The sequence below is a fragment of the Mus musculus genome, chromosome 9 (genome assembly GCF_000001635.26).
Source record: "Mus musculus strain C57BL/6J chromosome 9, GRCm38.p6 C57BL/6J".
NCBI classification, from domain to species: domain Eukaryota; kingdom Metazoa; phylum Chordata; class Mammalia; order Rodentia; family Muridae; genus Mus; species Mus musculus.
The window spans coordinates 63,888,732-63,906,320 of NC_000075.6; the positions used below are offsets into that span (position 1 = coordinate 63,888,732).

Below are 17,589 nucleotides of genomic sequence, written 5' to 3' on the forward strand. Positions count from 1 at the left end.
CTGCTGGCCCAGATATCTTCCTTTCTCTGTCTCCTTGGCACTGGGATAAGAGACACATGTCACTGTTTTGTTAACAAGACGGCAAAGGCACTTGCCCCTGAACGTGATGACCTGAGTTTGATCCCTGGGACCCACAAGGTGGAAGGAGAGAACCGACTCCCTCCAGTTGCCCTCTGACCTCTACATGAGCACTGTGGCTCATACTAAATAAATAAATGTAACTTCATGGTAACTGGGTGTTTTGTTTTGAGACATAGTCTACAAAGTAGCCTCTGCTGGCCTCAAACTCACTGAGATCTGCCTGCCTTTGCCTACTGGGTGCTGGGAATTAATGGTGTGTGCCACCATACCCAGTGTAAAGTGTAAAGATTTTACAAAGCTAGCACAGGATATAGCAACAACAAAACAAACAAGCAAAATCTGTGATTGAAATTCTCTCACTTACTTGAATCATGGGATTTGAAAACACTTGAAGTATTGCTGGCCTTTGTTCCCCTCTCAGGGCCTCTCAGCCCTTGGGAGTGACCCCTGCAGGACACAAGCCAACCTGCTCAGGCCAGACATTTGCCACATCTGGGGACTCGGGAGGCTGGCTGCACAGTGGACATGTGTGATTTTCTAGTCCTTGGCTGTGAGGTGCTTGGATTAAAGGCCCTAGGATTCTTTTAATATGAAAACAAGCTGTAGCCATTAAAAATTTAGCCCTGCGAATTCGTAACTCCTCTCCGAGGTGCTGTATTTATTTAATCATAGTACATTCGGGCCAAGTTCTCTCCTGGGGCTCTGGGTACCTGTCTCCATGTCCCTGAGGGGCCTGAGCTCCAGGGCCAAGCTGCTCATACACTCCCCTGTCTCCCCCACCCCCAGCCCCAGCTCACAGGGAGATAAAGCACCTTAGCTTCATTATTCAGATGGCTAATTGCTAACTGATTTAATTAAAGTATTCAGATATTTCCCCAAGTTAGTTACATTTCATATCGCTCCGTTAGGAGCAATTGGCTGGAATGAGGAGTTGAGGAGAGGGCGGGAGAGAGGGAGGCTGGCCAGGTGGGCGGGGACTGGTGTCCCCTGGTTGGCAGAGGCTTGCTCACTATTTGAGGCAGCCTGAGGATTGCCTGACTTTCTCCTAGAGAGCAACTCACCCGCACTCAGAAACACACTGAGATCATGAGCGTGTGTGTGTGAGCATGTGTGTGTGTGTGTGTGTGTGTGTGTGTGTGTGTAAGAGAAAGAGAGAGGAGAGGTTATGTGTATATGAATGATATGTGTAAGTGTATATGTATATGTGAAAGTATGTATATGATTGTGCATCATGTGAATATGTGTGTGAGAGTATTGTGAATGTATATGTATGTGAGTGTGTGTATGTGTGTGTGAGAGGGGAGGTATATATGAATGTATATGTATGTATATGTTCATGTGAAAATGTATATGAGTGCATGTATAAGTATGTGTGTGTGTGTGAGAGGGGTGTATATGACTGTATATGGGTGTTCATATGAGTGTATATTTGTGTGTATATATGTATATGAATGTATATGTGTGAGTGTGCATAGTGTAAAAGTGTGTATATGAATGTATATGGTATGTGTATGTGTGTGAGTGTGTGAATGAATGTATACTTGAGTGTGTCTATGAGTGTGTGTGTGTCTATACACTTGAGTGTGGAGCCCAGAGGATAATCTTGATTGCCACTCCCCAGCACCATGAGACAGGATCTTGTACTGATGTGGACTTGCCAGGTAGGCTAGCTGGCTGGTCAGCTTCTGTCCCCACCACTGGGGTCATTAGCATATGCCAGCACACCTGGCTTTTTTTTAAATGTAGGTTCTGGGGAATCAAACTTCATGCTTACAAAGGGAACACTTCACCAGCTGAGCATCCCAGCCCCACCCCCAGCCTCACAGAGGTTGTTCTCATCACTAACCCCTAATGGACCTAATGGATGGGTTGAGGACCTGGGACTGGAGCCCGTTCTGGTACAAACTGCTCTGAGACCACAGCAATCCCTAAAGGACAGCCTCCGTTTCTGTCAATGGGATGGAATGAAGCAAGTGGAGAATGCCTGACTACAGCCCCTTGCACAGGGCTGCAAAGGCCGAGGACTACTTAGCAACACTGTTATGTGGGGCTGGGCATGGCTCCACAGTGAAGCTCTGCCCCACCTCCTTGGGGCGTGCTCATGCATAGGCATTGCCTTCACTTTCTGGGCAGTCTCCAGAACATTCTTCCTTCCCGTGCCCCTGTATTTATTCACCCAGCCAGCCAGCAGGGAGAAACAGACCAGCTGACCCAGGAACACCTCCGTGCCCCTCCTCCAAAGTCTGAGTTATCCTGGAGCTGTTGCCCCAGCCCTGACCACCCCTGGGTTTCACAGTACCTGAGAGCTTGCTATGGCTCCCCACCCACCTCAGCCACACCTTTTTATTTATTTGTTTGTTTGATTGTTTCGTCATCAATCAAGTACAGAGTCTGGCTTCTTGACTGACTGCTGCCAAATGTTATACCTAATGATGGGGCCTTTCCTGCCTGGCCCGAGATCTAAAACTTGTTCTCTAGGCTCTGTACCCCCTTTTTGCATCAGAAGTCTCCCTAGCCCTGAAACCATGCTATCCCACCCCTCTTCTGTCTTCAGCCCTAACACACTCACTCAGCCTGGGGCCTGGACTACAGGTCCAAGACTCCACGGTGCCAGGCTCTCCTTCTGATCCACCCGCTTCCCATGAGAGTCACCTTAGCTGTAACCACTCTAGAAGAGGAGAGATGCAAGAATTTACTAGAAAACACCTGGTTTAACATCTCTTCTGTCCAATCTGTCATCTGAAAGGATCTCTAAATCTCGGAGTTTGATGGTCTCACCTAGAGTAAAAAGATCTGTTTATAGCTCATCACTTTAAAAGAAAAATGTGCTGGTGGGGCTGGAGAGATGGCTTAGCAGGAAGGAGGACCGGCAGCCTTCTGAAGGACCAGGGTTCAATTCCCAGCACACACATGGCAGCTCGAAACTGACTGTAACTCCTGTTCCAGGGAACACGCACCTCACACAGCCATACAGGCAGGCAAAACACCAATGCCCATAAAATAAGAATAAATAAATCATTGAAAATTAAAAATTGAAAGCATCTGCTGACCAGACACGGGGTCTAAGCTTTTCCAGGACCTAGAAGACCCGGCCCCTGCCTCTTCTCCTAAGGCAGGCCTCAAGTAGAAAGCTGACAGGAGGACAGAGAGGATGCTGGGAGTCAGGGTTCTGATTTGTCCCTGTGCCTAAGACCAAATCTCTGCACTTCTCCAAACCCCATCTCTTCTTCTGAGGGATTTGCCTTGGTGAGCTGAGAGGTAAGCTTGGATTTGGATCTACTACCGATGCAGATGTTAGGACAGAAGCAAATGCTCTGTGGTCTCTTAGCCTATCTCACCTTGCCCAGACATCACGCCTCCCCATCCTTCATTTGTGCAAATGCTCTGTATTCTCTTAGCCTATCTCACCTTGCCTAACATCACACCTCCCCATCCTTCATCTGTACCTTAGACAATCCTCCTCTCTCTTACATCAGGAACACCCAGGAGAATCCCCTGGAAAATGGTTCTCGAATATCAGCCCTCTTTCTTTCCTTCCTCCATCAATCAGAAGCTAGCTCCACTCAAGACAGTGCCAGGCACAGCCCCGGGCGATGCATGAGCAGATAGCTCTCCCAGGCCCCACCCCTCCTCCAGCCTCCACCTCCTACCCTGTTCCAGGAGGTCCACTTCGATCCACAGCCAAACCCCCAGAGCCCTTCCCAGCCTCTCTGGTGCATTTACTTAAGGCTGAATTCTATATCTGGAAGTTCATTAATTTCTGTGTGTGTGGGTGCCAGGATGCGATCATTTGTGCTTATCCGCAGCTAAATAAGTCAGGTCATAAGAGGTAATGCCATGGGTAGTGGAATGTAAACAAACACATTCTACCTCAATAAACATGCTAATTTCTAGCTATAATATTCACAAGTAAAAGATCCATCGTGCCGACCCTATTTGGCAAAGGCAGCGGGCCTCATCCGTCAACGAGGGAGGCTCCCGCCAGTTCTCTGCGGGAGGGAAATGGTCCAACTTTACTTGCTTGATGACGCCCTCAGGGGGAAAACATGAGCCTCATAAATGAGTCTGGAAATGTGATAAAAGGATAATCTTGCATAAATGAGCCGATGTCATCATTACCTGTGCTGTCCAAGGCCGGCCGATCTCTCAGCTTTGAGTGATGTAGTCACACTGTAGATAAATTAAAGCCGCAGAGTCAGGCACACAAGGCAGGCAGGAGCCCCGGGTCATGCCATGTCCCACTGGTCACCCTGGTCCCAGGGTGCCACTCTGGATTCCTGGGAGCCCGAGAGGACTTCGCCCCTGCCTGGGATTGGAGGTGTTGGGGTGGAAAAGCTAATTCTGAAGTGAATGCAGCCTTTGACATGGGACATTAGAGGGGTGTTGGCATTCTGTCTTACTTCATAGAAAAATCACTTCTCTGTCACTTTACTTCATTGATACTATATATTGGATGCCTAGTGTACTGGCTGGTTTTGTGTGTCAACTTGACACAAGCTGGAGTTATCACAGAGAAAGGAGCTTCAGGTGAGGAGATGCCTCCATGAAATCCAGCTGTAAGGCATTTTCTCAATTAGTGATCAAGCGGGGAAGGGCCCGTTGTGGGTGGTGCCATCCCCGGACTGGTAGTTTTGGGTTCTATAAGAGAGCAGGCTGAGCAATCCAGGGGAAGCAAGCCAGTAAGTAACATCCCTCCATGGCCTCTGCATCAGCTCCTGCTTCCTGACCTGCTTGAGTTCCAGTCTTGCATCCTTTGGTGATCAACAGCAATGTGGGAAATGTAAGCTGTATAAACCCTTTCCTCCCCAACTTGCTTTTTGGTCATGATGTTTGTGCAGGAATAGAAAAGCAGACTAAGACACTAATGCCTGCTCAAGGTATAGAGCTACTTATGTTGAAAATTGGTCTAAGGGATCTAAAAGATGACTTGGTCTGTAACATGCTTGAGGTAATGGATTCCCTTCTAGAACCTATGTAAAATACATAAAGAAATAACTAAAAAAAAAAAAAAATTAAGTCAAGACACGGTGGCATGCACCTGTAATCCTTGTGCCAAGGAGGCAGACCCAGGAGAAGAGGGTGCCTGGGGCTTACTGCCAGCCAGCCTAGCCTAGCTAGAGAACACCAAGCCAATGAGAGACCCTGTCTCAAAAAAACAGTGGAGATAGTATGGGAGGAATGACAGCTGAGGTTGACCTTTGGCCTTTACACACTCACATGTGGACATGTACCCATAAATTCACATTCAGGCATAGGCACAGACACACACACACACACACACACACACACGCACACACACACACACACACACACACACACACGTACACACACATGCCACATGGAAACTGGCCTAAAATGGGCCATTGTTTTGAAGAGTCTGCAGTTAGCTCGGGGAAGCAGTGAGGTCTCATGAGCTACTGCAGAAAATACTAAGAAGAAAGCATGGGAACAGACTGTCTGCATATTCCAAGTCTCTCTGCCCAGATTCCCCACCCCCACCCCACGAAGGCAACAGAGTCAGGAAGCAGGGCCTTTGAATGAGATCAGCTCCCAAGGGTGGGGCCCCATGTATGAAATCATTGTCACTTTTGAAAGGTTTACTGACAGACCCTTCCCCCTCTGCCACGTGAAGGGACAGTGACAGGATGCTGTCTAGATGGAGGCAGCCCATGACAGACTCTGCGTGCCTCCAGGCATATGCAGCCCTTAGCCTGTGGATCACCATAATTCCAGGATGGCTATGAATTCAGCCCAACACAAAATCACAAATTTAAAATATTGTGTGAAGTTTTGGGGCAAACTTTTTGTGAGTATGTGTAATGACCTTTTTAAAGTTTTGGTTTAAAAAAAAACAAACAAACACTATAAGAATATATTTTTATTTTAATCTCAGGTGTGGGATATGAGCTGCTTCAGATTGTCCACAGCAGATGACTATCATCTGCCTCGTGCTCTAGCAAGGGTGTGATTTTGACAGCTGCAAATAGTTCCTGCGATTGTGAGGTTTGGAATTCTGGGAGCTTTTCGGAGGGTATATAAATGCTAGGGCACACACACACCCCACCTGGGGGCACATTGGTTGGTTGTTGTTGGTTGCAGTTTGTAAAGTAGTCCTATGCAAAGAAGAAACATTCAAGAGGAAATTAGGTATCCTGATGACAAAGACCAAACTTGCCCCAAGAAACTCGATGCCCCTAATCAGCAGGAAGTAGTCTATCAATAATGTCACCCCTTTTCCAACGCCTGACTTTCTTCACGGGTCTCATTCCTTTCTCTCTATCCTTTTTTCTCTCTTCTCTAGTGTAATGGGGCTGGAAGGCTGGAAGAAAAGGGGTGGAGAAGGGTGGAAGAAAGAAGAACCCACAAGGTAGCCAAAGACCAGCTACGAGTGTGCCCAGTTCTTAAGCATGAACTTTGTAGGTGACAAATTCATGTTAACATGTCTGTTGCAAGGTTGGACCCACCTGGTAGGCCTTGAGTATGGGCCTCAGGCTTCAGAACTGGCTGTGACTTGTGTCATTTCCCAGTTGCCGGCTTATCTCAGATGGCTTCTGGAGCTGAGATAGAAGGCAAGGTGCCCTGGGCTGATTTACATGGTCAGGTCAACAGGCAGATGGAGGGCAAACGCTGTCAGGGTGCTGAGTAGAAAGAGCTTTCCACTCCCTTCTCCTGCTGCATCCCACCTCAAGGTCTACATAGGACTTCCCAGTCAGTACTGCCGGCGAAGACAGAAGGACAAACAGATTCACAGACGTGTGCCACACAGCAGGTTTTAACGCCCCGACAACTCTCCCTGGTCTTTCCTTGTCTCCATGTCATCATGGATGCTGTGAAACTCCTGTGAGTATTGGTTACTAAAGCTCAAAGATGCCTTCAACTGCAAAAATCCCCTCTAGCCCAGTCAAAACAAAACCCACCTCAACTGGCAGTATCAGTGTCGACCGGCAAAGATGGGGTCTGAGTGAGCCTTGGAGGTAGAGGGGGTTGGGGTCTGAGAGGGAAGGGGACTAGAGTGCCTTGGTCCTTAGCACACGTCACAGGGAACACTCTGCAGGACCCCCTCCTTGTGTGTCTGGGATGGGGCATGTGTATGTGTTGCGGGGAGGGGGGCTGTGCACATGTGTGTGGAGGTCAGAGGTCAACCCTGGGTATCACTTCACTTAGTCACCAGCCACCCTGGTCTTTTGTTTGTTTCATTTTGGAGACAGGTTCTCTCACTCACCCCAGACTCAACAAGTAGGCTAGATTGACACGGCTGGCAAACCCCAGGATCCATTTGTCTTTGACTCCTCAGTGGTGGAAGCATGCACCAGCTTGTTTTGGGGTGCTGGGGATTGAACTTGGGGGCCCTCATCCTCACACCTTACTCACTGAGCTATCTCCCCAGCTCTCTGTGGGGCCCCTTTCATTAGACATCCCTCTATTCAGGACATCTAGACCCTCCATGAACATGTGAGCAGTTTACTGTGCAGCAGCTAATGCCAGGCCAGGGACTTAGTGGCTCCTAGCGGGGACAAGACCCTGTGCTTCCAGGAGCGAGTGTGGGATTTCAGATCTGTAATAGGGTTCACCTCTACAGGAGAAAAGGTCGGAACCCTGGCAAGGACTGAGCCAACGTTCACTGGAAACAAGAGCCCTGGCAGAAGTCTCCACTGAGAGAGCAGAGCGGGCTGAGAAACCGCTGAGCCCTGCCAAGCCCTCTGTGGAAGCCTGCACATTCCCGGGCAGCATGCTTCAAATACTTTCCGTGGTTTCACCCCTGGAGGGTTAGAAGAATCTGCAGTTATGACTCTGGTCTGCAAAAACAATTTGGCTAGCGGGCAGCAGCGACTTCGCAGGGGGTGGAAAGTCTGAGTCGTTGGCCCCAGGAATGTGCAGGAGGAGTAGGGGGCAGTGGCCACTACTTCCCCCTAGGGCGTCAGCCTAGGAGGTTCCTAATCGGTGAAAACGTTTGCTGTGTAACCTACTAAGTGCCATCCTGTGCACACTGAGGATCTAGTGTGGTGATCTGAGGAAGGTGACACACAGGCGTGTGTGTGTGCATGTGTGTGTGTGTGCATGTGTATGTGCATGTGTGTGTGTGTGTGTGTGTGTGTAGGCCGGTGTGTGTGTGTGTAGGCCAGTCTGTGTATCACATGGTACCTGGCACCTGAGGAGGTCAGAGGAGGGCATCAGATCCTTGAGCCACCATGTGAGTCCTGGGAACTGAACTTAGGTCCTTTGTAAGAGGCAGTGCCTCTCTCTCTCTCTCTCTCTCCCTCTCCCTCCTCCTCCTCCTCCTCCTCCTCCTCCTTCTTCTTCTTCTCTCTCTCTGCCACAGAAACCAGGCTCTCAGCTGGGGCTCTTACTACTCCCTCCCATGCCCCAGCCCCACCCCATGTTTGTCCCCTCTTACCCGGTTTGAGAACCCTTTGGGGGCAGACACTCGTGCCCTGAAATGGAGTGGGATGGCTCAAATCCCTGACGCTCCTGGCTACCTCTGAACAGACCCTCCAACGCAGCCCCTGAGGACCTCCTTCCGGTTTCTGGCACACAGCAGGTGCTCCACCTGCAGAAGGTGCTCCTCTCACAGAGACTAGGCAGTTTGTGGTGTGGCTGTGTGGTAAGGAACAATCTCTATAGTTTCTTCAGGCCGTTTCCTCATGTAAAATGCCCTCTGAGGGGCCAGAGTGATGGCTCAGCAGTTAAGAGCACAGACTGCTAGTGCCCAGGACCAGAGTCCACCACCCAGCACCTACATTGCTCAGATCATAACCAACCATTTGTAACTTCAGCTCCAAGGAATCTGTTACCGTCTTCTGGACCTGCACAGAATGGCATTCACATGTATGCCCAACACAGAAACACATGCAAATACACATATTAAAAAAAATAAAATGGGCTCAGGCAATAAAGTATTTGCTTTAGAGTCATGAGGACCTGAGTTTGATATCAGGACTATATGGGGATGTTGGATTAACTTTTCCTGGAAGAATAAATGAATAAATAAGTGAATATAAATGAAGTTGTGTGTGCTGGTTCTTGCTTGTAATCCCAGCACTAAGGAGGTGGAGACAAATGGACCCCCATGGGCAGCCCGTCTAATACTTGATGAGGCCCACAAAGAAATGCTCGAATCTCTAAATGATATTTCCCACCACTTAAGATCTTAGTAATTAGTTCATCTCATCCCTCGTTCTGAAACATAAAGGTAATTGATTTCTAACATGTAATAAAGTGAAGTCGGCTTAAAAAAAAACAAAAAACTGTTGTCAATACCTGAAATCAGATAAAATTTTAAATGTTAAAATTTAATTTGGGGGTGGACGACGTGGAAGTTGCTGGCTGACCAGGCTTGGAGGAGTCCGCTTCAGAACCGGAGTCCGGGAGCAGCGGAGGTGGCAGCGCCCAGGCTCAACTAGGACTCGCTGCCGAGTCCCGACCTGTCTCTGAGGATCGGCGGCGGTTCATCATGGGTGGCTTTTTCTCAAGTATTTTTTCCAGTCTCTTTGGAACCAGAGAAATGAGGATTTTAATTTTGGGATTAGATGGTGCTGGAAAAACAACAATTTTGTACAGGTTACAGGTTGGAGAAGTTATTACTACTATTCCCACTATTGGATTTAATGTGGAGACGGTGACATACAAAAATCTCAAATTCCAATTTGGGACTTAGGAGGACAGACAAGTATCAGGCCATACTGGAGATGTTATTATTCAAAAACAGATGCAGTCATCTATGTCGTTGACAGTTGTGACTGAGACCGAATTGGCATTTCCAAGTCTGAGTTAGTTGCCATGTTGGAGGAAGAAGAGCTGAGAAAAGCCATTTTAGTGATGTTTGCAAATAAGCAGGACATGGAACAGGCCATGACACCCTCAGAAATGGCAAATGCTCTTGGGTTACCTGCCCTGAAGGACCGGAAGTGGCAGATCTTTAAAACTTCAGCAACCAAAGGCACTGGCCTTGATGAGGCAATGGAATGGTTAGTTGAAACCCTGAAAAGCAGACATTGAGCCCATTCACGTCAGCGCTTGTGAACCAACGCTACATCACATACTCATTGGAAGCAGTCAGGTGTGCTTCCTGTGACTGCTGGAGCTGTGCGATTCTGGCGTATACAGACCTGCCTGACTTCAATATTTGTAATAAATATAAAAACAAGTATTTGGTGAGAGGGTTAGCTTGATTGAATCACCCAAATGGTTTATGTAAAATATTTCTTCCTGGTTTTCATGTGTTAAGGTATATATTCTATTTGTATGGAATTCTTACTCAGATAAAGTTCTATTAAAGAATGTATACTCTTAGGGGGAACCCTCCTATTTTTAAATTAGTGGTTGCATCTTGTTTGTATAAACACTAATATTTAGCTCAGACTCTTTCCCCCTTAAAATGAATTAAGGCTTTCCAAAGATTAGTCTTAGCAAAGTAGATTAGAAATACAGTGTATAATCTTCATTTGCTTAACTGACTAGTTTATTTTGTTGGCTCACTTTACTGACTTATGTTATTTTACAGTACTTATACTTGTCAAAAGAATTTTGTGTGTGTTGATCTGAACTTTGTACAGGAACTCTGTAAGGAAGGTGGGGTTCTGCTATGTTGCTTTGCCAGGCCCTATACAGTGAGGTAGGGTAGGGTTCAGAGTCAGGCTTGTGGGTCAGAAACTTGTGTCCTAAATCATACTGTCTCCGGATATACCAACACTGGGAACATAGACACCTAGGTGTGGTGGCACACACTTGTAGTCCTAGTACTCAGGAGACAGAGGTAGGAAGACCCAAGAGTTCAGCTTTGTGGTGAATCTGAGGCCAGCCTGGGCTGCTTGAGACTATGTCTCAAAACAAAACAAAAAAACAACCAACCAATCAAAAAAATTATGCTCAAGTAGTTATGGATTTCAAAGTAATGTTTATATAAACTTGTCTATGCTAGTAAAATGATAAGGGATACGGTCCACACTATCCCAAATGGCTGTTTGATGAATTCACAACATAATACAAAACTTTCACATGAAAAGAAATAAAAAGCAATTTTAATAAGCAGGAAAAAAATTTAATTTGGGGACTTGCTAAGCATTCTGACCAAAAATTTTCAAAATGGAACATGTCATTTTTTCCCCCCTTTAAGTTGCTGTTTTCACCCAAACACGTCTTGGAAGACGATCATATCACAAGGCTCTGCTGTGTCCATCCTCACACACAGGTGTGTCACACACAGGTGTGTCCCAGGTTAGCCATGGACTGTGACTGGCATTTTCTGCCTCTCTGGTTGTGGCTAAATTGTTGAAAGAAATAAAAAAAAAGATTTAAAAATAACTGTTTATGTGTGTGAGTCTCTGCCTGTGTGGGTCTGTGCACTGCATGCATGCCTAGTGCCTGTGGAGGTCAAAAGAGGGTGCCAGGTCCCCTAGAACTGGTGTTTACAAGTGGTTGTGAGCGCCCTATAGGAGTTGGGGATCGAACCTGGATCCTTTGCAAGAGAAGCCAGTGCTCTCAATGGCTACACTAGCTCTCCAGCCCGAACCTTGATAATCTGAAGTTGAGTGGCTGACAGGAACCAGGCTCCGTGTCACATGTTTCTGCTTATATGAAACATCTCAGATGGGCAAAGGCAGGGAGAGGGCAGGTCTGTGGTGCCAGGAGGGAGTGGAGGACAGGAGGGCCGAGCAAGGGCCTCCCAGAGCTTACAATGGGGTGACAGAAAGACCCTAGAGCTAGACAGTGTGGCACTCACACAACATTGTGAGTGTACCTAATGCCACTAGTTTGTATCCTTTCAAACGTGAAAATGGTAAACTTTATTAGTGTTTCACCATGTAGTGAGGCGACTGAGATGGCTCAGTGGATAAAGGTCCCTGTCACCAAGCTTGATGACCTGAGTTCAATCCCTGGGTCCCACATGGTGGGAAAAGAGAGCCAACTTCCCTAGGCTGTCCTTTGACTTCCACATATAACCAACAGCACATTAACGCCAATAAATACATAACATAATAATAAAATTTAAATAATAGTAAATGTTTTTTTAAAAGAACATAGAACTGCTGTGGGGAAATTACTAGGTCTTGACTGAGTCATAGAGAAATAGTCTAGATGCTAGAAAAAAAATAATTCCTTTTTTAAAGATTAAAAATAAAATCTGTATGTCTGTCCAGGGATGTGCATAAGGATGCAGGTGTCAGCAGAGGCCAGAGACATCAGGTTTCCTGGAGCTGGAATGACAGGTGCTTATGAGCTTCCTAAGTGGGTGCTGGGAACTGAACCCAGGTCCTTTGCAAGAGCCGTCTATGCTCTTAACCCCTGAGCCATCGCTCTGGCTGCTCATTACTTGTCTTGCTGTTTCTTCACTCAGAAGGTTGCATGAGGTCACTGGCTCTGTTAGCTGTGTCAGCACACTGAAAAACTAATTACTTCATAATAATTATTAATTAGTTTAGGTCACAATAAAAGTAATAATGAAATGCCGATATCATTTGTCCTGGTTAGGGTTACTATTGCTGTGATGAAACACCATGACCAAAAGCAACTCGGGGAGGAAAGAGTTAATTCTGCTCACAGCTCCACATCACTGTTCATCATCAAAGGAAATCAGGACAGGAACTAAATGAGGCAGGATCCTGGAGGCAGGAGCTGATGCAGAGACCATGGAGGGATGCTGCTTACTGGTTTGCTCTCTCCATGGCTTGCTCAGCCTGCTTTCTTATAGCTCCCAGGACCACCAGCCCAGGGGTGGCCCCACCCATAATGTGCTGGGCCCTCCCACATCAATCACTAATTAAGAAAATGTCCTACCGTCTTGCCTACAGCCAGATCTTACCGAAGCATTTTCTCAACTGATGTTTCCTCCTCTTTGATAACTCTAGATTGTGTTAAGTTGACATAAAATCAGCCAGGACACTGATCATCAAGGATTTTTATATTAATTTGTATTTTAAATTTTTAAAAATACTACTTTAAATATTATTTGTCTAGACTACTAGTGTGTGTGTGTGTGTGTGTTTTTGTATGTGAAGGTTTGTGCATATGACTGCAGTGCCAAGGGAAGGAGGCCAGAGGAGAGGCTCAGATATCCTGAAAGTGGAGCTTCAGGCAGTTGTGAGTTACCTAAGATAGGTGCTGGGAGTTGAACTTAGATCCTCTCGAATTTGGATCCTCTGTAAGCCCAGTACATACTCTTAACTGCTGAACCATCTCTCCACCTCCGCAGTTTGCTTTCTGTTGCTGCAATAAACACAATGACCAGAAGCAACTAAAGGAGCAAAGGGTTTATTTCAGCTTCTATTTCCAGGTCCCAGTGCATCAGTGAGGGAAGTCAGGGCAGGAACTGGAGCAGAAGTCATGGAGGAATGCTGCTCACCGGCATGCTCTCTGCTGGTTTTCTTACACAGCCCAGCCCATCTGCCTAGGGATGGTGCTGCCCACAGTGGACCCTCCCACATCAATCATCAGTTAAGACAGTTCCTTACAAACATGGCCATAGGACAGGCTAATGGAGGGCATTTTCAGTTGATGTTCCTCCTCCCCAAGTGACTCTAGGTTGCACCAAGTTGACAAAAACTCAACCATTCTACATATATACATACACATATACATACACAGAGAGAGGCAGAAACAGAGACAGAACCGTGCACAGGTGGAGCAGTCACGTGCCTCTATCTCAGGAAACATTCAGAAAGGCAGGATAGCTTGCTTGAATCTAGGAATGACACAAAGAACCCTGATAGCACTAAGGACCCTTTGGAAAAGCCCTGTGATGCCACCCCTGTAGCATGTAGTTTCTACTACCCCGCTTTAAGCTCCAGGAGGACCAGGCTGCCAGCCCCACCCATGTTTGGCTGAACACTAGTTATAGTCTCATAATCAAACTCAAGTTGTTTAACATTGAGAGAGAGGCTATAGAGTGGAAAACATGGTTTTTAGATGGAGTTACAGGTTAAAATCTAAACATAACCCGGGGATAGAATCATGATTCTTTAAATTAGGAATGATGGTAGAGTACTTTACCTAATCGACACATACGATGGGCTGGATGCTAATTGTATATCATACTTTGTAATTTACATAATTGTTACAGTTTGTTCAATTTATATCTGAGAGGAGAGGCTTTGGTTTTTTTGTTTTTTTAATTGGACAGAAAAGTTGAGATGTAGGGGGTGGTTCTGATGCTAAGGTCCTGTTCACCAATTGATTCTTGATCTATCAGTAAAGATGCCAGGGGCTAATTACTGGGTGGAAGGAAAGAGGCGGGACATCCAGGTCCCCACAGGCAAGCTGAGAGACTCAGGAGGAGAAAAGGAGATTTCTTCATGCTTCAGAGGGAGATAAGGTGACCAGCCATGTGAGATCTCGAGCAGAGCAGCCATCGGCCACTTCCCCAGGTGGGAGATAGAAACACAACTAACCAGGGCAGTTTTGGGTTCCTGAACAAGGAGACAGTGACCAGGACACTAAGCTAAGGGCAGATTAAGAAAGAGATGCTGAGCTAGCTGCGGGAGATGAGAAGTGCCCAGCGATTGAGCCAATAAGGCCGGTTGAGATTGAGCTCTCTCTCTCTCTCTCTCTCTCTCTCTCTCTCTTTCTCTCTCTCTCTCTCTCTCCATGCATGTGTGTTTCATCCATGGATCCAATATTCTCTGGGCAGGGGCTGGTAGCCGGGTCCGGAGCTTAAAGCAGGGTAGCAAAAACTACATGCTACAACCCCCATATTTCTTTCACACAAAGAAGGAATTAACTCATAATTTTAGTTGTTTTGGAGAGCTTCTCTGAAATGTTGTTCCTAACTAACTCAGCATCCAAGCCTCCTTACCCACCAAAGCCAGCGCAGGTATCTGACAGAAACACTCAAAACAGGTGGCCCCTACAGAGGGGTGACTGTCCTCACTCCATGTTTCCCAACCCATAGTGAAGAGAGACAGCACAGAATGTAGGGATCATGAAGACGGAAGACTCACATCACAACCACACAGGAGTGAGCTAGGATCCCTCTCCTACACGGTGCCTGGATCCTCACACCCTCCACATGGCACTTCCCATCCCAGGGGTGGCTTTGCCACACTAACACTCGAATAACACTCAAGGGGTGGAAAGACAGCTGCTCTCTCTGCAAAGGACCTGGGTTGCATTCCCAGCACCCACATGGCAGCTCACGACCACCTGTGACTCCAGTCCCAGGAGATCTGACAGCCTCGTCTTGTCTCTGTCAGCACTGCACACACATGATGCACATATGGACGCATGGGCCAACATTCACACATATAAAATTAAAGTAAATAAACTTTTAAATATTATATTTGATTCCCACTGTAGTGCTTCCTCCAGTGGAGGGGAGCAGGGGAGAGGGGTCATGGCGGGTGGGGAATGAAGAGAAGGTGCCTTGAGCTGTTTTCATCTGGTCTAAGACAAAAGCAAAAGGGAATCACAGTCGTTGAACTTCTTCCATGCCAGGTATGTCACACCTGATTCTATCCTATCCTTGCAGCTTACAGTTGGCATTATTCACCCCATCTTACAGGCAAGGAGATTGGGGTCCAGGGAAGTTGAGAGACATATCTAAGGCCACACAGCAAATGCCGGAGTCACCCCTTTATCTGAGGAGCACACATCTCATGATTGCCTGAAACTTCAGATAGGACCAAACCCCATAAGATACTAAGTCTGGGGGTATAGTCTAACACCATGACGGGCCTGGGTTTGATCCCAGCACCATAAGGAAAGATAAGTATGGCTTACACTACCATATTCTGAGCCAGAAAGAGCTCTGCAGAGAAATCTATAAATCAAGTAGTAAGAGATTACAAATAATTAATGGTGATGGGAATTGGGGCTGGAGAGAAGGGTTAAAAGGACTTGCTGCTCTTCCACAGGACATAGGGTTTGGTTCCCAGCACCTAGGTGGCAGCTCACACCCTCTAACTCCAATTTTAGATGATCTGATGCCTCTTCTGGCCTCTGTGGGTACTGCATGCACACGAATCCCATATACATGAGGGCAAAACCACCTATACACACACAATAAAAAATATGTTCTTAAATAATGATAGTGATTGTGGTAGTGTGAATGAGGATGGTTCCACAGGCTCATGTATGTGAGTGCTTGATCCCCAGTGGGTGGGACTGTTTGGGAAGGGTTGGGGGCGTGGCCTTGTTGGAGAGGGGGAGTGTCACTGGGGATGGGCTTTCAGGGTTCAATAGCCCACACCATTCCCAGGTAGCTCAACTTCTGCCTCCTGCTTATAGGTCAGATGTAAACTCTCAGGACTCTTGATGACCTGACTATCTGATGATCATTTGATATTTCCCCACAGTCTCTTTTTTTGTTGTTGTTCTCTGTGTTGGTCAGGCTGGATAATTGTTATAGATTCCTATAGATGTTCATGTTAATGGACTCCACTGCTCATCTCTATTTGCTATTGAAACATTTTGTTGTATTTTTCATTTCTATAATGTGAGTTTAGTTCTTTTATCTTCTGGTTACTTCTTCTTCTCCTTCTCCTTCTCCTTCTTTTTAGTTTTTGAGACAGGGTTTCTCTGTGTAGCACTGGCTGTCCTGGAACTCATTCTGTAGTGAGTGTGTGGCTGGCTTTGAACTCAGAAATCTGCCTGCCTCTGCCTCTCAGGTGCTGGGATTAAAGCCGTGCACCACCACTGCGGGGCTTCTGGCTACTTCTTGAGATGTTTCATCTTTTATTTCACCCCCAGAGTGTCCACCTTATTACCTAGAGTGTGCTCTTAATAACTGCTTTTAAATCTCTGATCAACACCCGTGTAATGTCAGAGTTAGTATCTATCTTCCTATGTCTGTCTGTCTGTCTGTCTGTCTGTCTGCTCTATTCGTTGTCTTTTCACTGCAAATTGAGATTTTTTTGTTGTTGTTGTTGTTGCTGTTGTTGTTTTTGTTTTTCGAGACAGGGTTTCTCTGTGTAGACCTGGCTGTCCTGGAACTCAACTCTGTAGACCAGGCTGGCCTCAAACTCAGTAATCTGCCTGCCTCTGCCTCCCAAGTGCTGGGATTAAAGGCGTGCGCCACCACCACCTGGGAAGATTTTTTTTTAGAGTTTTTCATATTCTAAGTTTAGATTGTATCCTAGATGTCTAAGTTATTTATTTTTTATATGTCTTAGCTTTCTTTTTATTGATGAGATAAGACACTCTGGTCAAGAAAAAAGAAACTTATGGAGAAAAGGGCTTATTTCATCTTATGGCTTATAATCCAGTGTTGAGAGACACGAGGCAGGACCTGGAAGCAGAAGCTGAAGTAGAGGCCACGGAGGGTGCTGCCCATGCCTTTTTCCCCATCATTTGCTCAGTCTGCTTTTTTTTTTTTCCTTTTTAAAAAAATAGAATTCTAGGACCACCCCCCTCAGAGGTGGCACCACCCACAGTGGAGCTGGGCCACATCAACCATTAATCAAGAAAATGCCCCACAAACCAGTCTGATGGAGGCAATTTCTCAACAAGGTTCCTTTTTCCTAAGTGACTCTAGTTAACGTTGACTAAAACTAACCATCACTTTAGGAAACCATGGGT

At 46.5% G+C, this 17,589-nt stretch overlaps 1 pseudogene; it reads left to right on the plus strand.

Moving 5' to 3' along the window:
* On the plus strand, positions 9,397-10,226 carry Gm18541 (predicted gene, 18541; annotated as a pseudogene).